Source organism: Danio rerio, chromosome 9 (genome assembly GCF_049306965.1).
Source record: "Danio rerio strain Tuebingen ecotype United States chromosome 9, GRCz12tu, whole genome shotgun sequence".
NCBI lineage: Eukaryota > Metazoa > Chordata > Actinopteri > Cypriniformes > Danionidae > Danio > Danio rerio.
The window spans coordinates 51,520,001-51,543,341 of record NC_133184.1 but is presented as its reverse complement, the minus strand read 5'-3'; the positions used below and the strand labels follow the sequence as shown (position 1 = coordinate 51,543,341).

At 34.4% G+C, this 23,341-nt stretch overlaps 2 protein-coding genes across 3 annotated transcripts in view; one reads left to right on the top strand and one right to left on the bottom strand.

The window, feature by feature from the left end:
- csrnp3 (cysteine-serine-rich nuclear protein 3) overlaps positions 1-6,227 on the bottom strand; it is a 120,688-nt gene extending 114,461 nt beyond the window's left edge. For both annotated transcript variants that reach the window (XM_073913224.1, XM_073913227.1), the window contains exon 1: positions 6,070-6,227. The gene's annotated coding sequence lies outside the window, so the exon portion shown is untranslated. The remainder of the gene's footprint in view (positions 1-6,069) is intronic.
- Positions 6,228-10,535: 4,308 nt separating this feature from the next.
- Positions 10,536-23,341, top strand: part of xirp2b (xin actin binding repeat containing 2b) — a 209,432-nt gene continuing 196,626 nt past the window's right edge. The window contains exon 1 of the mRNA XM_068223681.2: positions 10,536-10,621. The gene's annotated coding sequence lies outside the window, so the exon portion shown is untranslated. The remainder of the gene's footprint in view (positions 10,622-23,341) is intronic.

The following is a 23,341-nucleotide window of genomic DNA, read 5'->3' as shown; positions in this document are numbered from 1 at the left end:
TAAACAGCACATAAAGAACCAATGTTTGCTTTACTAATATTATTGAGAACATTACATATTCTATTCTAAAACATAAAATAACTTACAAAAGCTAACAATATTCTGATTTCATATATAAAACATATAAATAAATAATGAGGCGATTTATTAAGAAATTAAATTTAATATGTATTATTTATGAGGAAATTAAAAAAATCCTTATTTAATAATAATAATAATATTGATGATGATGATGGTGATGATGATGATGGAAATTATTATTATTATTATTATTATTATTATTATTATTATTATTAAGTAGGATATTCTTTATTTATTTATTTTTTTTAAAGTCTACTTTTACAATTTGACACATGCAAACCACTGCAGAAATGTTCTAACCAGCAGGCCCATGTCATATACAGTACAGATGCTTGAAAGATTAACCTACTATAAATTAAAAGCATTAACGTATGCTATGTTTTTTGTTTTCACAAGCTTTGGAGACGTAACGTAAATTCTGCTTTTAGATAACAGGTCACCTATAGCTTTCGTCATGAGCTATGGCTATGTTCAAAATGAGATCAATGTTTTTAAAAGTGCACTGCGAAGGAAACACAATTGTATGAACATCACTAAAACTGAACTAAAAAATATTTTGAAAGCAAATGACACCTAAGAGAGATGACCTTAACGCTTTTTTTAATAATTTCAAGTTTAAATGTTAGAAGGTTCTAAACAAATAGGGCATAGGGGGATAACTGGGAATAGAACAAAGCCAGGAACTATGTTTCTAACTACAGCTCCAGAGGTGTAGTTGCCAAGAATACAAGTTTGCGACGCAGTTTGCGAATGTGCATTGGAACGATGGATTTAGGAAACACTAAATCAACTAACTATGTTTGTAATGATCAAACTTGTGACCTAAGATACCTAATGATGGTTTTCAGGAAACGCACCCCAGATAATGTTTTAACTATTTACTAATGCTTAATAAATGGTTGATAGTGTGTAGTTTTTATAACTTGTTACCAAGTTAAATTGTTTAAATTCAGCCATTATAAATTGTTTGCAACAATTTTGCAAAAAACTTTTTTTTTTCAATGTATAAGGGGAAAGAGTTCAGCACGACTGCAGCCTATATATACTGTAATATAAAAATGTTGCTTTACAATCATCACTCTGCTTATTATCATTATTATTTTTCTCCCTCCAATAATGGCTAAGAGCAGCCATCACAGTGATGGCAGTGGAGTGGGCCGACGCAGACCCTTTATGAATGCTGCCTCATTACTGGAGGGAGTTTTCCCAGGGGAGGGGGGCAAAGCAGAGAGCACTGCCTGACACAGCTGCACATTCTCTGGGAGAGATGCGATGGCAGCCTGCCTCCTCTCGGAGCTCTGCTTCACTGAGTCTCAGTGGCAGGAGAACAGGGTTGTGAGAGGGGTCACGCACATCATTGCCATACAGCTACTCCCTCAAGCATGCAAACAAATATATACAGTTGAAGTCAGAATTATTAACCCTTGTGTGATTTTTTTTTTGTTTGTTTGTTTGTTTGATTTTTCTTTTTTTAAATATTTCCCAAATGATGTTTAACAGAGCGAGGCATTTTTCACAGTAATTCCTATAATATTTTTATTTTGGTGAAAGTCTTATTTCTTTTATTTCGATTAGAATAAAAGCAGTTTTTACTTTTTTAAACACCATTTTTAGGACAAAATTATTAGCCCCCTTAAGCAATATATGTTTCTGATTGTCTTTAGAACAAAAAAACATTATACAATGACCTGCTTAATTACCCTAACTTAAGTAATCTAATTAGTTAAGTCTGTAAATAGCACTTTAATCTGAATACTAGTATCTTAAAAAATATTTAGTAGATTATTATGTACTGTCATCATGCCAAAGATAAAGTAATCAGTTATTAGAAATGAGTTATCAGAACTATTATGCAAAACAAAAAAAAACTCTCTGTTAAACAGAAATTAGGGACAAAATATACAGGGGGGTTAATAATTTAGTAGGTCTAATAATTCAGACTTCAATTATATATATATATATATATATATATATATATATATATATATATATATATATATATATTCATATATATATGAACAATATATTCAAGTGCCTTCCTTAGTGCCCCACCAGTGCCGATATACAGCCATATCGCACTGCTACTCGTGTGATATTGCGTTTATACAACAGTTTGACGGCATAATCGTGTATATAAAAACAAAATTAAACATGGAGAGTCTCAAAAACCCCTTCGTATGAGGAACTACTTTCTTCCGGATTCAAATCATAAGCTGACAGTTAAACAGTTGAGAGTGCATCTTTTAAACTTTAGATCTGTAGTGTCTGCTTTTTGTTGGCTGTATGTGGGCGCAGTAATACACAAGGGGTAAAGAGGCTGTAGGAGTTCTGATATTGCAGAATATCGCACGGCTATCAGCCAATCAGATTTGAGAACCTGACAGAACTGTTATATATATATATATATATATATATATATATATATATATATATATATATATATATATATATATATATATAGCGCATTCATTGTGCAAGCATTGCACACTTGATGTACAAAATGTACAGTCGCATGTTCACATTGACTCATTGGTTTGACTGTTTTTTTTACTGTTAGTGTTTTCTACCTAATCATTTTTTTCAGGCCTGCTGATAAATAAATAATAATTTAAATAAATAATTTATATTAGCAATTAAAAAAACTTTCAATGGAGAACAGGCTAAAAAAGCTTTTGTTATTGGTGGACAGTTTTAAAAATAAATGTTTCTTAATGGTTCCATGAGGAACATTGATGAAATCTTTTAATCGAACAAAATGTTCTGTTTAGATGATGAATGTGCTTAATTAATAAAAATATTAAAATGTAGTAAAATCACACTGTGAAAAAATAGTTCTTTGCAGAACCTTTACTAAAAGGGCTTGCTGCTAGATACGGCCGCAGCTGTAAGTTAACAAGAATTATTTATATTACTTATTACATTTCTTATTAGTTGTATTTTATTAACGTCTACCCCTTCCCCAACCCTAAACACAACCATCACAGTAATGTGTAAAACAGATCTAGGCTGCGTTTCCCGATAACGATTGATCTTAGCACTTAAGAGCGTTTTCTACGAGTCATTTTGCGAACGTTCGTTATTGTTTCACGTGCGTTTCCCAAAAATGCACTTAACACAATTGCACGTAGCCCAGCTTTAAGTGCAACTTAGGAGTCGCTATCCGTTTGTTAAGTGCTGAAATGTCACGCTATAGAATGGCTCGTTATTGTTGCACATGTTATAGCAATCCATATAATTCTTCTTCTACTTGTGTGAATGTATATTCAACTCGAATAACATAAAAAAAAAATATTTTTGAGCCAGTTTAAAAACATAAATTATCTGGAAATGTCGTACTGTAAAAACACTGTCTTGCTCCAATCTCGCATAAAACTAATTCTAACAGTCCTTGCCGGAAATGACATCAGCATCATTTTCGATATTTATATGAAACCTTAATTAAGTAGAATTATTTATCAATTTCTTTATCAAAAATTGATTATCTCACATCAAAATAAATAAATAAGTAAATAAATAAATAAATAAATAAGCTCTTACATTTATTTTTGAAAAGTTTAGCCTAATTATCCCCACCTGATGTGCATTTGCTAATAGGACAAAAATATAAATAAGCACATACCTAGGGGTGGAGACACTAGCATTTAAATGTGATTTAAATCACATTAAATATTTTCTGTTAAATACAACATATGTAGCCTACTACCCTCGAAATGTCCATATACAACAGTGTAATTTTTTTTTTCATTCTAACATTTATTATGTAATTTTTATTTTTTTCTTTATTCATTATTATTTGTATATTGAATTGTGTAATGTGTAGAAAATATAAATGAATAGAGATATACGTACAAATAAAATGAATAATGACTTTGAAGAGAAGTAAATTGTAGGTGCAATTTGCCGGTTGTCCAGCAGGTGCCCTCATAACTCTGTCTCCTTACGATGCACTTAAGGCTTTACGATTAATCCAGAGCACTCGTAGATCCACTAAGATTTTCAAGTGCTACTTAAGTTACGATGCTTTTGGGAAACAGACCGTAATATTAAGATCAGTCGTACGATCATTTCTACGAACTTCTTAGGCTTACGATGCTTTTGGGAAACGCAGCCCTGGAGTCTTCTCTATTAGTACAACTGATTAACCACGAGAATTGTTTTTATCATTTATGAAATTTTCCATAATTGTATTTTATTAACATCTACCCCTTACCCAACCGTAAACCCGAGCGTCACAATAATGTTAAAACAGATCTGGATCTGGAGTCTTTTCTATTAGTATAACCAATTAACCATGTTGATGAATGATAACAGCCTTCTGAGCTTGTAGGTGCAGAAGGCCCCTACTGGCCCATATCTATCAGCTGATAGCCACTGATAACACCCATTCAATAGAGTGATAACATTTGAAGTGGGTAAATTGTAGATTGGTTTGGCCAATTATTTTTACTGTTAGTGTTTTCTAAAAAATCTTTTTTTATTTCAGGTCTGCTGATAAATGTCATAATTTAAATTAACAATTAAAAAAGCATTCAATGTAGAAATGGTTAAAATGCTTTTGTTATTGATGGACAGTTATGTAAAATTAAAAATAATTGTTCCTTAATAGTTCCCTTAGGGAACATCGATGAAACCTTTTAACTGAACAAAATGTTCTGTTTAGTTGATGAAAGTGCTTAATAATTAAAAATATTCAAATGTAGTAAAATCACACTGGGAAAAAAAATTGTTCTTTGCAGAACTTTTACTAAAAGGGCTTGTTGCAAGGTCAGACACTATTATTATTATATTACAGATATTATTTATTAAATTTCCCATTAATTGCTATTTATAAACGCCTACCCTTACCCCAACCCTCACAGTGATATAAAAACAGTAGTTGTACCAAGTATTATTTATGTTATCTTTTAAATTACCCAATAAATTGTATTTTATTAACGTCTACCCCTACCCCAACCCTAAACCCAACCGTCACAGTAACGTAAAATATAAGATATTGTTATGCAGTGTTACAAAAATTATGTTATTGTTGTGCACATCCACCGCTGTATCTAGACTTTACCACTAAAAGGTTCTTTGGGGAACCAGAAATGGTTCTTATAATGAAAGCATTGCAAAAATCCCTTAGTAGCACATTTATATATAATAGTAGTATTTATTAAACCCCTTTACTGTATTTATTATTATTATTATTATTATTATTATTATATATTTTTTTAACAACTGGCTTCAGCATGTTGGTTTACATTTTATTTGCTTATAAACAAACAAAAAATAAGAACGTAAATAATTAAATAAACATTTTCAAACAGCTGACCGATGAAATAACTGATTATACAACATTCTTATTTACATTTAACTTTGCTTTTTATTTCTGGACATCAATAGAATTTTATTGAAATACAAAAATTAACATGTTTGCCACAGATTAGTCTGGCTTTTTATTAGAATTGCTATTAGATCTTGGAAAAAAAGAAGCTGACAATAGCAATACATGTCATTTGCACGTATTAAATAACGTGTCTATTAATAATAATATTACTATTAATATAATAATAATAATAATAATAATAATAATAATAATAATAGTAATAGTAATAATAATAATAATAACAATAATAATAATAATAATAATAATAATTATTATTATTATTATTAAGTATTATAGTATTATATAAGTATATAAGTATTATAGATTGTTCGACATTTTTAGCTCATTTAGTATATTATTAGCAATTCATTTACAGTAATAAAAAAACTAATAGAACAGTAATTAATAATCGATTCTGCGTATTGATTATCGAAGAGAAGAACATGGAAATGATATAAATAATATGAATCGATTTCTAATTCCTGCAGCCCAGCCTGTCAAAGATACCGGGAACACACCTTTAAAAGCGCTTTATGCTCGTGTGGGAACCGACACCGGTCACGTCACTCCGTTATCGCGTCCATTCAGAACTGACAATAGAGAATAAACGGGCGACTTACCATTCATACTGGTAACACCGCCGTCAGATGATCGCGCTTTCATCACGAGGGAGAGAATCATACACACATCGCAGATTTTGACGGGCTTTACACCGGAATGCTGGATTCGTGCAGAACCGGCATCTGCCGCAGATGAAGAACAGAAGAAACAATGGTGCAGGCGAGCCCACAAACTACCAATCCCACTACAGTCAAGGCGAAGCTCATGAATATTGATGAGCTCTCGCTGACGCTCTTGAGATCGTGTCCAATGAAGAACGCTTGGCTTATGAATATTAAATAGGAGGCTGTGACGTTCGGTTTGTACAGTCCAATGCTGGAATATGAGCTGTTATATATTAAAATGAAAGCCTTCTCCGTACTAAAACAGGCTGCAGTGGGGATTTGAGCGTGATCCAGCGGCCACTAGAGAGACACAGCAGTACCTGCAGAGGGGATTGAGGGATTTCTCAGGCCGCTGCGTCTCCTGGGTTTTTGGCCAATTTAATTGTTCCTCTTCATGGAAGCACGTGGGTGTGTGGCTGGCTGGTCAAATGGGATTGTGCAGGATGTTGATGATTTCATTTTGACCCGTTTGGGATTGAGGAAAACGATATACCCTTGTTGTAAATGAATGAATGAGGAGTTTTTACATTAAGTTCATACGATAAAGACACATATAAATAAATAAATTATGACAGAATGATTTTAATATCATTGCTCTCTAGTATAAAAATGTCTAAGTATAATATTAATTCTTAATAATAATAATAATAATAATAATAATAATAATAATAATAATAATTATTATTATTATTATTATTATTATTATTATTATTATTATTATTATTATTATAATATACAAATGTAAAAAATAAACAATTAAAATAATCACAATTATATTTCAATACAATAACAGTACCAGTATTTAATTGTGCTCACATTTGCTAGCACATTTTTAATAGCCTAAAAATTATATAATAAAGCATAACTCTGAATTTAAAGTGATTCAGGGAAAACAATAAATTCTTTTTGACATTTTTATGTGATTCTATAATTGTAAACGGTCAAATATATGTACTTTTGATCCCTGAAATGTCTTTAAATCAGTGTATTTACTGATTAACTTTAGATCAAGATAAGACATTATGATTCCACTGTGATGCAGCCTGTAGATAATATTTTCCGTGGTTAATTACTGACATCTAGTGGCAGATTTTATGAATTGCACAAAACATTTTTTGTACTAGAGGCGTTTCACAAAATGTGCAAATAATGTTTATACCTTTTTCCCAGACTATAAGATATTTATCATCTCATTATAAGAATGAGATTAAATTAGATTTATTCTTTAGAAAATCGATCAGAATATAAAATGTTTTATTTGTTACTCATAACAATAAACCATAAATTCAGTGAAACAGAATTGACAAGTGATCTCTTAATTTTTTCCAGAGCTGTATTATCTGTACTGCATTAAACTAACCTGGATTTAATATATCATTTGCTTATTTTAGTTATTGTTGCTTTAATTACATGCTGCGGTACATGACTGGACCAAGTCTGGCTTCCAGACAAGGGCCAAAAATAGTCCATATATCTGGACCAAGTCTCAGCCAAGTTAATAATCAATAACTAGGCCCGAAGTGGGCCAGATCTAACCCTTGTTTGGTCATTCTGGTAGCCAGACTTGGTGTCACGACTGCAGTGAAATTGATAAACCCATAAAGCATTGTGCTTTAGGTGCATTAATAATGGTCATGGATAGTATGGTAAATAATAAAATTCATTCATTTTCCTTCGACTTAGTCCATTTATTCATCAGGGGTCACCACAGCGGAATGAACTGCCAACGTATCCAGCATGTTTTACATAGCGGATGCCCTTCCAGGTGCAAACCCAGTACTGGGAAACATCTATACACACTCATTGATACTCTACGGCCAATTTAGTTTATTCCACCTATAGCGCATGTGTTTGGACTATGGGAGAAACCAGAGCACCCGGAGGAAACCCACGCCAACACAGGGAGAACATGCAAACTCCACAGGGAAATGCCAACTGACCCAGCCGAGACTCGAACAAGTGGTCTTCTTGCTGTGAGACTACAGCACTACCTACTGCGCCACCACGTTGCCCACCCGCAGTATATTTTTCATATTTTTTTAATGAACACATTACAGTAAAAACATAACCAATCCTGTTAACAACACAATGGAAATTAAAATAGTTTTACAAATGATTTATTTGTCGATGTCTTGTGAATTGCCCTTTATCCGTTGAGTAACTGTTTACATTAAAAAAAATCGGTTTCATTTATGAAACAAAAGAAAATACAAAACAAACAAACAAAATGGTACATTAAATTCAAAATGACGATCTCCGTCAAAGATATTATACCTCATCCACCTCCCAATCATTCTCCTTCTCTTCTCAAATAGGTTTGCGCATCTCTGTTTTAAGTGAAGGGGAATAAATGCACACATAATTTTTTTGTCTTGGATAAACTATTTCCAGCAATAAATTAAAATATTTTAGTAAGCTGTAAAAATGGTGTGTGACTACAACAGTCTCATCTCTTTTAACTCCTTCTAGGCAGGTGCGAAATCTTGGTGTCGTCTTTGATGCTCAGCTTAGCCTCAAACCTCATTTTAAACAGTTAACAAAAACTGCATTTTATCACTTACGCAACATTGCCCGCATGCGTCCTTTTCTCTCAACACCAGATGCTGAAAAGATTGTCCATGCTCGTCTAGATTTTTGTAACTCTTTATTTGGGGGTCTGCCAGCCAATTCACTTAAGATCTTACAATATGTTCAAAACTCAGCCGCACGTGTGTTAACTCACACATCATCTCGCTCTCATATTACTCCTGTTCTTCAGCAGTTACACTGGTTGACTGTAAAGTCACGCATCGATTTTAAAACCTTGATTTTAACTTACAAAGCTGTTCATGGTTCTGCACCTGCATATAGCTACATCTGCATCTGCATATGTGACCTGATATCAACCTCCTCATCCTCTCGCAATCTACCTTCTGCTTCGGGGCTCACCTTGTATCAGCCATGTTGCAAATTTAGCAGCATGGGAGGCAGGGCTTTCTCTTATCGTGCACCTAAATTGAGGAATGCTCTCCTCACAAACATCAGAAACGCCAGTTCCCTGTTTTAAGAAACTTCTTAAAACTCATCTTTTTATTATTGCTTATAGCTTATAAGGCCTTCTTTTAATATGTATATTTTTTATCATTATCATTCTTACTTTTTTGTGTATTTCATGTTCTTCTGTGTGTTGATGCTCTTGTTAGCGCTTTGAGTTTGAGAAAAGCGCAATATAAATAAAATGTATTATTATTATTATTATTATTATTATTATTATTATTATTATTATTATTATTATTATTATTATCTGAGTTAAGTAGCTGGCAGAGGACTCCAGTCATATTCCAGCATATAAATATGTTCCATTATATTATATTATATTATATTATATTATATATTACATGGGCGAAGCAGTGGCGCAGTAGGTAGTGCTGTCGCCTCACAGCAAGAAGGTTGCTGGGTCACTGGTTCGATCCTCGGCTCAGTTGCCGTTTCTGTGTGGAGTTTGCATGTTCTCCCCGCCTTTGCGTGGGTTTCCTCCGGGTGCTTCGGTTTCCCCCAAAGACATGGGGTACAGGTGAATTGGGTAGGCTAAATTGTCTGTAGTGTGAATGTGTGAATGTGTGTGGATGTTTTCCAGAGATGGGTTGCGGCTTGAAGGGCATCCGCTGTGTTAAAAGACGCTGGATAAGTTGGCGATTCATTCCGCTGTGGCAACCCGATATTAATAAAGGGACTAAGCCGAAAAGAAAATGAATGAATGAATATATCTCCAAATGGCTCTTTGCTGAAAAAAGGAGTTGATTATTTCACAAGCGATTGCAAAACGCCAGATAGAAGTCCAGATAGGAGCTGTGGATACACACATCAATATAGGCTAGCATAATTTTTGTGACACTTTATTCATATTTTTACAGTACAGTGACGGCTGGGTTTAGGGTCAGGGTATGGATGGGTAGATGTTTAAAACACAATTTATTTGGTAATTTAATAAATAACATAAATAATACTCGATACAACTAGTTTTTAAATTATCGTGATGATTGGGTTTATGTTTAGGGTAGATGTAGACGTTAGTAAAATACAATCGATGGGAAATTCAATGCAAAAATATAAACCTCTAGCACACAGGTGTCAAACTCAGTTCCAAAAGGGCCGCAGCTCTACACAGTTTAGTTCCAACCCTAATTAAAGACACCTGATGAAACTAATTGAGTCCTTCAGGCTTGTTTGAAACCTACAGGTAAGTGTGTTGGAGCAGGGTTGGAACTAAACTGTGCAGGGCTTCGGCCCTCCAGGAATTGAGTTTGACACCCCTGCTCTAGCAACATGCGCAGACCGCTTTGATCGTTCCACTTTTAAACAGTAATCCAGTCCGGCTTTTAGTCCGTGTCCGTTAATCAATTGAACTACTTGCGTTGGCGGAGAGCTAAACAATGCATGATTTAACGGAGAACTTCACAGCTGAAAGGTAAGTTACTACAATACAATTTATTTATTGTGCTGTTTTATGAAAATGATAGTCAGTTTTGTATTCGGGTATTACGATTATCTGCGGCCTAGTTTCCGTGACCTACCTGTTGCGCAGGTGATACTCCTAAAATGTGTTTTTTTTCCTGTCATGTCGGCGTTTATACCTTTGTGAGAAGCGGCTCTGTAGGTCACACTGCTTAGATACGTGTATTACACGATGTGACAGTCCTTTTATTTGTAAGGTCATGAGGTTTCTGGTTTACTCAAGAGGTGATGCTCTTTAAACCGTTCATTCACTGCTGTTGACAGCTCTGAAACAGGCTGAACTTCACCGTCTTGCTCTTTGCGTTCAGTTTTAACCACGGAGGATTAGTTTACAATGACTACAATACAGAGTTATTTTTTCAGACATGCAGTTAAATGTCCAATTTAAGGCAAATGTTTGCATTTTAAAAAGTTTATAAAATATGTTAATTATATTGCATTAATTTAGAGGTTTAAAGACATTTTTATACACTCTGCTCTGTTACCACAATGACTGTACTGTCTTTATGGGTTCACTTTCCAGTGACATGGTGTTGGTTAACAGAAATTGATATTTTCTAGCATTATACAAGTTGTCAGGGTGTTGCTAACATTCTGATTGCCTGTTTAGCTATTGCACTGGAATTGTTAGAGTGCATTTAAGTATTTCTTACTAAATGTCAGTGCACTCTAAAACTCTACATCAGCTGTTGATTAAATGAAGTCTTGTTTTCTCTGTATGCTAAGCTGTTGAAAAATGGTTTTATTATCATGAGGTAAAAAAAGTAACTTTAATGTTTGTGAATCTCTGTGTATCTATTTTAAATTATGATGTTGGTAATTGATGATAAGTACAGTGTTGAAGCAGTCAATGCACACTAATTTTTAAAATAATGTTTGTTTGTTTTTGAGTGAAAATTCACAATTTGAAAAGAATTCTTCCTTGTCAAAATAACTCTATGGCACCACCCACTTCCATGAAGTATAATATAATATAATATAATACAATATAATATAATATAATATAATTCATTCCTTCATTTTCTTTATGGCTTATTTCCTTTATTAATCTGGGTTTGCCACAGCTGAATGAACCGCCAACTTATTCAGCACATGTTTTACGCAGCGAATGCTACGGTAACCGGGAAGTGCAAAACAACATTAGAAAGTTTGAAACACTTTTACAAAGCTCGAGACAAATTTACATTTTGAAAAACATTTTTTACCTATCATCAGACACAATTACATAGGAAAAGCAAATTTACCAATGACGAAACAAATTTACATTTTAGAAAAAAATTAACAAGACGCAAAACACTTTTACAAATCCCGAAACAAATTTACAATTACAGATTCCTTTTGGAAAGGGAATGTACCACACACCGGAAGTGACGTGGAATGCACCACACCGGGAGTGACGCGGGGGAAAGTTGTTGTTGTTGCTGGTGAGCGCGGTAAATTCGTACTGTGGAGAACATGGTGTAAACAAAGTTTATGGTGACCGAACATGGACAGCGGTCGAGGGTTGTTTTGTGGCAAACACATGAGCAGCTTAACGCAGTTTAGCTTTACGTGTGGTCTGTGTTTGGAGTTTATAAAGGACGCGGACCTGACGGAAACACCAGACATACTGCATCAATGTGTTCAATATTTTAACGAGGGCCACTCATACGCTGTGTTCGTGAACATGATGTCAAGTCTACACGGTGTAAACATCTGCTTGAAGACTCTTGACAGTAAACTGAATGAAGCAGGTGTTACGGTTTACCTGGTGTCCGTGTTAACTGAGGCCCATTTCAGATGTAAACTAATGTTTTGCAAATTGTAAGATTCGTCACTTTTTCACAGCAACAAAACATGCCCATACCAAATAAGGATTCTTATTACTTGGTGTCAGTGTAAACATTGATTTTAATATCCGTGTAGCAGAACAGTATAAACCAAAATGAATGTAAGTAAATAATTATAATTGACATGTAATCAACGGGATTCGAACCCAAGCCAAAATATTTTCCACTGTGTGTGTTACATTCCGGGTCACTCCCGGTGTGGTGCATTCCATGTCACTTCCGGTGTGTGGTACATTTCCTTTCTGTAAGGAATCTGTAATTGTAATTTTGTTTCGGGATTTTTAAAAGCGTCTTGTTAATTTTTTTTCTAAAATGTAAATTTGTTTCGTCCTTGGTAAAATTGTTTTTCTTATGTAATTGTGTCTGATGATAGGTAAAAATGTTTTTTTGTAAAAGTGTTTCACACTTTGTAATGTTGTTTTGCACTTCCCGGCCACCGTAGGATGCCCTTCTAGCTGCAACCCATCACTGGGAAATATCCATAAAATATTCACATATAAAAGATGACAATAACACTGACTTATTGTAATAATCAAAAACGTAATTTCATGTATGGTTAGACTGATTTAATTACCTGTATAGTTATCGTTCTTGGTCAATAGGGTTGTGATGATGAGGAAATTTCCCCAACGGTTAATCGACATGTGACAACACCGATAATACTGGTAGTACCGTGGGGGTGGGGGTTTCTCTTTTTTCTGCATTTAAATAGCTTATAAATGCGTGCGTATAATACTTTCACTTTTAGTTTTGCAGGAATTGCCAACACGCGCTGCATAAGGGCGCTACACACTACACAGTATACACTGGCAAGATGAAGTGCTGAACTCCACTGGACCAGTTTTATTTGTTTTGTTATTTGCATGTTGTTCTTTATTTCAAATACCTTTTATTTGTAAAAATCTCTTAGGGTAATACCACCCTTTAATTTTTTTCGTTTCCGTTGGTTTTTATCAAACGGAAAATCCAATGATTTGTTTATTTTGGTTTCATGCTATTAGAATTAATATAATTATTAGGCGACACAACTTCTACATAACATCGGCTCTGATTGCGTTTTTACAGACTTTTTGGCTCAAAGACATTTATGCCTCTTAATTTCAGTGCTGTATTTTGACTTTCGCAAAGGCTTCAGCTATTCTACCTGTCAGCTACCTATTTACACTGTTCTACCTGAGAGAGAGAGAAAGAGAGAGAGAGAGAGAGAGATCAGACCTCAGATTCGATGTGTGGCAGCACGTCACAGTTACTTTACTGCAATTTTTTTTAATATTGGCTCATCTAAATGAACTTTTTATTTGATTAAAAGCTGAAGTATTGCCAGACAAAAGAAGCAAGTTTTGGGTTTTGAAGATAGCTGCTTCAGTGATAAAATACAAGCACACACACACACACAGGATACACTCTTGTTGGCCTATTCATTATTGGTTTTTTAACATTAAACGCAAAATAATCAAGTGCAAAATAGAAGATCTGAACTTCGGAAAAAGTGATCACTGCAGTTGACGCGATGGTTGTTTTGTTTCTCTGCGGTGGGCTTATTAATGGCGCGACATTGCTAAATCACAAGTTTTACTAAAAAATAAGAGTATTTATTAATAAACATTGTGAGATGATGGTCACGTGATTTTTAAAATGAGAGTATACGTTGTGTATTTATGGCTATTGATATTATCTACCCGCGACCCACCCATAGTTAAACATCAAGTAGGTGCATTGAAGGTGCGTGTATAAATTAGCTGCGTTTCCTCCAGATCCTGCCACCTTTTTCAGGCAAAGTTTTCAGATTGCCTTATTAACGTTTTCAGGTTCTCTTTTTGCCTTTGGTTTGAACCCAAAATATTGCCAAACAGGCGCTTTTTGCATTGCGCTTTGACACTAAATCGTCCGCCATTCTCTTTCTGTATATTCGACCCCTCTTGTTCTCCTCACGTGATAAATGATATATGACGCATTGTAGCTATGTTCAGATTTTAAATTATAGTGCATGCTCTCGTTTTAAGTAAATTATTTTGAATAATATTTTCCATTTAATAAAAAAAAATTTATATATAAAAAAAAAATGTGGAGGCGGTGTCACGGTGGAAAAGTGATGTCACTGGTGTTGCGTCTTAAAACCGGTAACACCGTCAACACGGTCTGCCAACTTGCACAACATCACAAATTCGCTTATCAACATACAGCATGCAATTGCAGGTGTTTATTTATCGCTATTTCCATTACCACATGTGTATATACTGTCATCATGGCTCGTCCAATCACAGATTAGAGTATAAATTATGTATCATTCTATAGACTTTATTAAAGCTCATTGTTCTTAGTTATTTGATGCAAACCAGACTTATTAAATCTGAATTCTGCATTGCATGTGACACCTCATAATTACAGTGCAGGCATGTTTACAGTCTTTAAGCAAACCTTTCATTTCACTTTCCGTCAGAAATGCATGATACGTGTGCGAATGGCCACGGCTGACTGCGCCATTCTCCAATTACCGTTGTTTAAATTTGACATTCAGGCTGGCATACTTAATCTGCTTGGGACCTTGAGCGTGCAAAAAAAAGTGTCTCCTTTGATTTCATGGAGGCTAAAAATAATACCTACAGTACAAATGTGCACCTGTGCCAGCCAAGGTAATGCCTAGCAACAGTGCTGCCAGCTCACACATGTGTCCCCGACTTCAGTCACTAGCAATAAGAAATCATAATTTAAACTTGTTTCTGACGTATCTACATCTGTCGAATTCATGGGACATGTCAGTTGATTAACTGCGAGTGTTTTACGGTGGAGCTTCATTTTAACGGGTGCTATAATCGGGTTTATGGTTTCACTATAAGCTAAGTAAAGCTTTTTATTGATTTATTTCATTAAAGAGACAGCATATAAAATTTTACAATAAATTATAGATGCCAGGGGAGGTAAGTATAAACTAAATACTATACTGTAAGAAAAGAAAAACCCCGTAATAAAAATGTAATTTTCTGGCTGCAGGGAAAAAAAAAACGGAAAAATGTCAGAATAAAAATATAGATAATCTGTAAAAAAAAAAAGCAGTAATTTCTTGTTCCCAAATTGCAAGTTATTACAGATTTTAACTGTAATTGTGCAGGTTATTATTGAAGGTTATTAATGTAATTATACAGATTAATTTATGTAATTATGCATGAAATCTTAATATTCCATAAACTCTTCCACTTTTAACACCTTTTAAAACTGGAAAAAAAAAAAAAAAGTAAAAAAAATTATTGAAAAAAGCTTAGGTACAAATAATTGCTGTTAGTTAGATCACAGAAAACCAGTGGCGACAATGACAACATTTGATGCAACATACATTACCCATAAAAAAACAATTCTAGCAACATTTTTGCTGATTGTGCAACATCTCTGTCTCTACTGGAGGTGTCAATGTCAGTATGGGTAAAAATACACTAAAGTTTTTACTAGAGCTGCACAATTAATCAAAAAAAAACATATCTATCTCGATTCGACCCCCTAGACCAGGGCTATTCAATTAGTTTGGCATGGGGATCGATTCATGAAAAGCATCCCAAACGAAGGGCCGGAGAGATATGACTTGCTATATGAGTGATGACACAACTACATATAAGAGCCCATATGCTGTATTTGTGCTCAGATACCCACGTTGGCTTTTTCTACATTAAAATGTTAATATATTGTATTTTCAAACAACTGCATTGTCCAATTGACTTTCTTTTTGTTTACAAACATTCAAAATGTTGTGTTTCGCACAACAAAAGCAGTGCATTGTTGAAGTAGGCTTCTTCTTCTACATCCAGACACATTCATATGTTATGTTTTGAACAGCATAACAATTAGTGATGCAACATTATAGATTTTGGTTGTACGATATAGTCTGAAGAATAATCATGGTTTCACGGTTAACACGTCTAATGTAATTTAGAACAACAAGCTTTATATCTGGAAAGTAGCTACTTAGATTAACTGTTGTTATTATCTGGGTTCATGCATATATGATAATTTTAAAAATAATTCATCTAACATATATTTTGTTTACGTTGCACTGAAAGGTACGCACAACTCACACTGTAAGATGTTTTCTACTGCGTTCGCCCGGACAGAGGCAGGCGCGTTGAACCGCTTGTGCGCGCATATTGTCAATCTTACATTAGAAATAACAAAATATGCAAGCAGAAAAGAACAAAAAAAAAAGGGAAAGAACAAATTGCCTCGGGGGCCGGGTTCGGCCCGCGGGCCGCCAATTGAATAGCCCTGGTGTATGTAATTACCCAATTAAATTAAAAGGTTTAACATAAAATAGTTCTTATATAATTTATATAGTCTATTTATATAGACTAATATTTTATACAACACATATTTATTAACAACATTTATAATACAACATATTGAATGTTTGTAAACAAAAAAAAAAAGTCAATTGGACAATGCAGTTGTTTTAAAATAAAATGTATTAACATTTTAAAGTAGAAAAAGCCAACGTGGGCGTCTTAATGAGCACAAATACAGCATATGGGCTCTTATATGTAGTTGTGTCATCCCTCATATAGCAAGTCATATCTCTCCGGTCCTTCGTTTGGGATGCTTTTCATGAACCGATCCCAATGCCAAACTAATTGAATAGCTGTGACATACATGTATATAAATGGAAAGATAGAACCCTTAAAAAATGTTTAAGATGAAAAGCAACAAGAACTATGAATATACTCATCTGTTTGTAAAGGCTAAAACAAATAAAAAGGTAACATACATTTTTTTAGGCTAAAAAAAAAGCCTGGAGGTATTAAAAACTTAGCAAATTCAGTTTGCAGACATTTGTAGGTACGGGCATCCATTGTGTGCGTTCTTGGCAGTTTTTTCCTGTCTTTTTAATATTGTCCATATCAATATCAGAATTATACTGTATCGACCGAAATTAAGAAATATATCATGATATAAATTTTTGCTATATCGTCCGGCCCTAATTTATCACTATATATTTTGGTGAAATTTGTCATACAACAAAAAAAAAGACCTAAGTCCTTTTTACTATGCTTCCTAATTATTTGTACTTGGGAACACGCTCATAAAAAATAAAAATCCTAGTGTATAGCCCTGAACACTATTATTCCATTCATAATGCAGCCTCCGGTCTCTTGTCTGTGTATTCCCCTGTTCATTGAGTGTTTGTGCTAAAGGCGCAGCTGCATCTTGTGCATGCTAAATGAAAAGGGTGAGCTCTCTTCAACTTAAGTGATGTTTATTAGCTCAGATGAGCTCTCCTGAGGTGGGCTGCTGAGGGATTACACAGCTCCCAAAATAATTATAATCACACATTCGCATTCTCTAAGTATTTTAAATACTTCTAATGTCATTGACGGTGTTGCTTTTAATGGTGACCAGATTCTCGCCGATCAAAATGAAAAGCGGCAGACTATCACAGTTGATTTTTGTTGTTTTTATTGCATTAGCTTGGCTTGTGCTGTGAGTCATTTGCCATGAATGACACACAGACACAACATGAGTCATGCAGTCGAATTTAGCTGCACTAAAAATCAACTCATTTTATTGACTTGGAAGATTTAAACAAATCAACAACTGTCAGAAAAGTCAAACCTCCACTCACAAACATAATTCACAAATATAGCTGCAAGCAGCAATTAAGGGGCCAAGCACTTTTGGCCAAAAGGTGGCGCTGCTCCAGAAGTTTTTGAGTACTTTCAGGGCCTGGGGTTGAAGATATATACCATGTTTTGTAATGATATGTGAATGTGTTAGTAAAATACAGCATTTTTGGCCAAAAATCGAAATAGTCGACGCCCAAAAAAAGAATTTTGATTGTAGCCCATTCAGTTCAAAAGTAATCATGATAAACATACTTGGACATTTGGATAAGTGGTGGCGCTAGAGAGTTTGATTTTGAGACTTCATGTTTGGTCTGATTAATTTTAAGACTGTCCTCTATCTTTGTGCCAGATACATACCATGTTTTGTAATGATATGTGAATATGTTGGTAAAATATAGCATTTTTGGCCAAAAATCGAAATGGGCGACCCCAAAAATGGCTGACCTGTGAAAATCAGACTTCATTCCACTCGACATGCTCTGCCGGATGTAATGAGACCAGTTTTATGAGTTTCGGATGAAAGGTTGAGACATAACTAGCCAAAAAAAGCTAGTTTTTATATCTCCGGACCACTAGGGGCAGTGCGCTGAAACTCCGTATATATCCTGAGACCTTAGTTGTAATAACACACACCAAGTTTGGTGTGAATCGGTGAATGCCTTACGGAGATATCGCCTCAAGTCCATTTTTGAAAGTTTTACGTTAAATTTGATTGCAAGTTAAGTGAAAACGGTTGGTCAAATCAACTTGAATTCCATAACTTTTGGTTGGCATGGTCTGTAGATCATGTGATTCAATTTTGGTGAAAATCGGAGAAACGACCTAGGATGCGTTCGATCAAATAGGTCTTTTGAAAAATTTTAAGTAGCGCGAAAAAATTTGTGACGGAAACTGAATCATTTCAATCGGACTGAGCCAAGGAATCCGAGGAAAAATTTTGATTGTAGCCCATTCGGTTTGAAAGTTATGATGATAAACATACGTGAAAGTTTGGACAAGTGGTGGCGCTAGAGAGTTTGATTTTGAGACTTCATATTTGGTCTGATTAATGTTAAGACTGTCCTCTATCATTGTGCCAAATTATACAACTTTCCCGCATATGCCTATATGGGCTGCCATTCAAATCCAGCGGAATAATAATAATAATTATCTTCTGACATAGATCTTCTGCAGATCTATGTGCCCTCCAGAAACTTGCGTTCTGTGAATGAACGTCGCCTCGTGGTTCCATCCCAAAGAGGGAAGAAATCACTTTCGCGAACGCTCACGCTCAATCTGCCCAGTTGGTGGAATGAACTCCCTAATTGCATCAGAACAGCAGTCACTCGCAAATTTCAAGAAACGACTAAAAACTCAACTATTTAGTCTCCACTTCACTTCCTAATCTGCAATTGCATCTTTGAATATCACACTAACTGTACAAAAAAAAAAAAAAACTAATACTTCCCTTCTTAGACTTTACAGACCTGAAACTTGCCTAAAGCACTTATTCATTGTTGCTCTTAGTTGTGTAAATTGCTTCCTTGTCCTCATTTGTAAGTCGCTTTGGATAAAAGCGTCTGCTAAATGACTAAATGTAAATGTAATAATAGGAACGCTAACGAAAGCAATAGGTGCCTACTCACCTACGGTGCTTGGCCCCTAAATACACTGAAAAATGATGTCTTACATACAGCACCTTTAATTATACATTATGCTGTTATTCTCTAACAAATTGACTCCTAATCAGTTCCAAAATGTAATACACGAACTGTTTGTGTAAATCATGTTTGAATATGAATCATATTTTATGAATGTGCTTAATAAAACATTTGTTTTCCTATATCCCTATATTATAAAACGTGAATCTAAATTAGCTCATGCATTCAGGATTTTGTAATGCAGTCATGAATTTCATCTTATTCAATTATTAAGTGTTAAAACAATTAAAAATGTGTGAGTTGTGTGAATCATATTTCGTGAACGAGCATAAGGCAGCATATGTGAGTATTATCAAGTGAATTAGATTATGCGTTTGTTACAATCAGAATTCATGAATGTATTCATAGTGATTCTGATACTCCCGCCAGCATCAGCTGATGATTCCTGCTTGGAAACAAGGGTGATGTTTTTAGCAGCTTCATTTGCACATGTGGTGATTGTGTTGCTTGTGGATGTCACGTGATGGGTTAATTGGAATCGGGGTATATTAAAATAGCTTGCGATTATGACACCTCAGTGTGCATCGCGGCGGAGAAGGTTGGGATTAATTGATGCCAGCTTTTCAAGGCTGTTGATTCTCTGCAGTTTTAATTTACTGTATTTAAAGGGGACCAATTATTTCACAAGATGTAAAATAAGTCTCTGATGTCTCTGGAGCGTGTATGTGAAGTTTCAGCTCACAATACCACTCAAATAACTCTTTGAAACTGACCCTTTTAGGATATGATCCTATTTGTGCTGTTTTGGTCACTGTTACTTTAAATTCAAATGAGCTTCAAATGCCTGTGTATCAGCATAGTGGCAGATTCAAAAACCAGACTAACTTTCTATGCTAATGAGGGTGAGATGGTCACTAATGGGCAGGGCTTTCCCCCTGCTTTCCCCCTCTGATGACATGTAGAAAGGGTGAATGTCAATCAAAGTGTTTTTGCAGACTCTTTTTACCAAGTCTGATTATACAAAAAACCTAAATTAAAAAATGTCTACCATTAAGAGCTGGTTATATTCACAGACTGTTCTCAAACAATGGTTTAAACTGTTTACAAAAGTGTTTTGTTTTGCATAATAGGTCCCCTTTAAACTGCATACATGTTCATGGAATTTACTTTAGGAAATCCCTGTTGAAAAACCATCCATATGCTGCAGGATCTTCCCAGGCTCATTCTGAAAACGTAGTCGAGCGGACGTTTCTGGAGACCGCGAAATACGACCCGGGAGGTACGTATTTGTCCAGTTTTTGTTTTCGCGAATCCGCGAGAGGCCATTGTGTGCGCTTTTTCGTATCTCGAACGTCTCTCGCGAGTGCCGTTCGTGCCTACGGCGTCACATCGCCCCGTAGCGTTTGCTTAAAAAAATGAAATGCAGCCATACGTACCTCCTGGGACGTATTTCATATTTCATATTTGCTGTATTGTGATTTACTGCTCTTAAAAAAAAAAAAAAAAAAAAAAAAAAAAAAAAAAAAATATATATATATATATATATATATATATATATATATATATATATATATATATATATATATATATATATATATATATATATATATATATATATATATATATATATATACACACACAGTTGAAGTCAGAATTATTAGATTTTTTTTCTTCTTTTTAAAATATTTTCCAAATGATGTTTGACTGGGCAAGGAAATTTTCACAGTATGTCTGATAATATTTTTTCTTCTGGAAAAAGTCTTATTTGTTTTATTTTGGCTAGAATAAAAGCAGTTTTTAATTTTTTAAACACCACTTTCGGGACAAAATTATTAGCCCCTTTAAGCTACGTTTTTTCTTGATAAACTACAAAACAAACCATCATTATACAATAACCTGCTTAATTACCCTAACCTGCCTAGTTAACCTAATTACCCTTAGGTAATTAGGTTAGCCCTTTAAATGTCACTTTAAGCTGTATAGAAGTGTATTGAAAAACATCTAGTAAAATATTACATACTGTCATCATGGCAAAGATAAAATAAATTCATTATTAGAAATTAGTTATTAAAACTATTATGTTTAGAAATGTGCTCGAAAAATCTACTCTCTGTCAAACAGAAATTGGGGAAAAAATAAACAGGCAGTCTAATAATTTAGGGGGGGCTAATAATTCTGACTACAACTGTGTGTGTGTGTGTGTGTGTGTGTGTGTGTGTGTGTGTGTATATGTATATATATATATATATATATATATATATATATATATATATATATATATATATATATATATATATATATATATATATATATATATATATATATATATATATATATATAAATATACACACACAGTATATATATATATATATATATATATACACACACACACACACACACACACACAGTATATATATATATATTTTAAATTTCTTGCTAAAAAATAAAAACTTCTTCCCAGTTTAACACAATATATTTTATTTTGTGTATTTGTATTATAAGAAACATTTAAAGTATTTTGGAACTGTAAAGATGTCAGGCTAAATAATTTAAATACATCATTGATAATATAAATACATCATGCTGAATATAAGCGGGAGCGGTCGGGTTCGGGCTAAAACCTGGTGGGAGCGGGCAGGATTCAAAATTTACTCCCACACAGATCTCTAACGCAAACTGTGAGGAGACCATGATTTTATAGTTTACAAAGTTAACCCTGTGATGCACTACAGCAAAACAGCACAGATGTAGGCCATGTGTCTGAATGGTAACAGACTGAACTGATAAAAGGCAAAGTCCACCAAGTTCTCCAATTCTTGTACACCTCTCCCGACGAAAATGCTTGCTGCAAACCAACAGCTTTGTTGTATATCGGCGCTAACAGCATCGCAGGGAAAAAGATGCAACAAACCCCGTGGACAACCCGTGCCGTGCGCAGACGTCATCTCACATAGTCATGGGTCTCACAGCTTAGCCTTCTGAAAGCACATGCTCTCATGAATAATTAGGAAGCAGGGTCTTCTCATAGGATAAGAAAACTCCACTATGAATAATAATGAAAAACCGATGCATCATCACTCCACTAGTAGATTCGTGCTACATCACAGATTTTGATCCCACCCCAAAAATAATTTTAAACCCGGAAGAAGAAATTACCTGACAAAAGCTCAAAATTATCTAGTTTTCCCACAATTAAGGCTGACAGCTGCTAATGTTGTCCTAAATGATGCTCAACACTCACAGATCTTTTAAAATTGAAGTAAAATTCCAGGGTCTTGAATAGTGGTGTAGTCCTTGCTATACGCACTTATACTCAGGGTGCTTGCTTTTTTTCACGAGCTGTTTGAGTATGTACATTATCAATAATTGTGTATACCCTCGCTATTTCTGATTAAACTTCCCTAATTTACTAGTATTCATGTCCCATTTAACTGTAGGCCTAAAGCACATGTTTTGTTTTTAAACTCGCATCTTAATTTGTTGCAATTGGGGCATTTTGTTTAAACTGCACCATTCTCTGCCTCCTACATACATGCAGCCAATATCAGAGTCTGCTGGGGAGGGCACTATTCGCTAAACATAAATCATTAAATAGGATTAG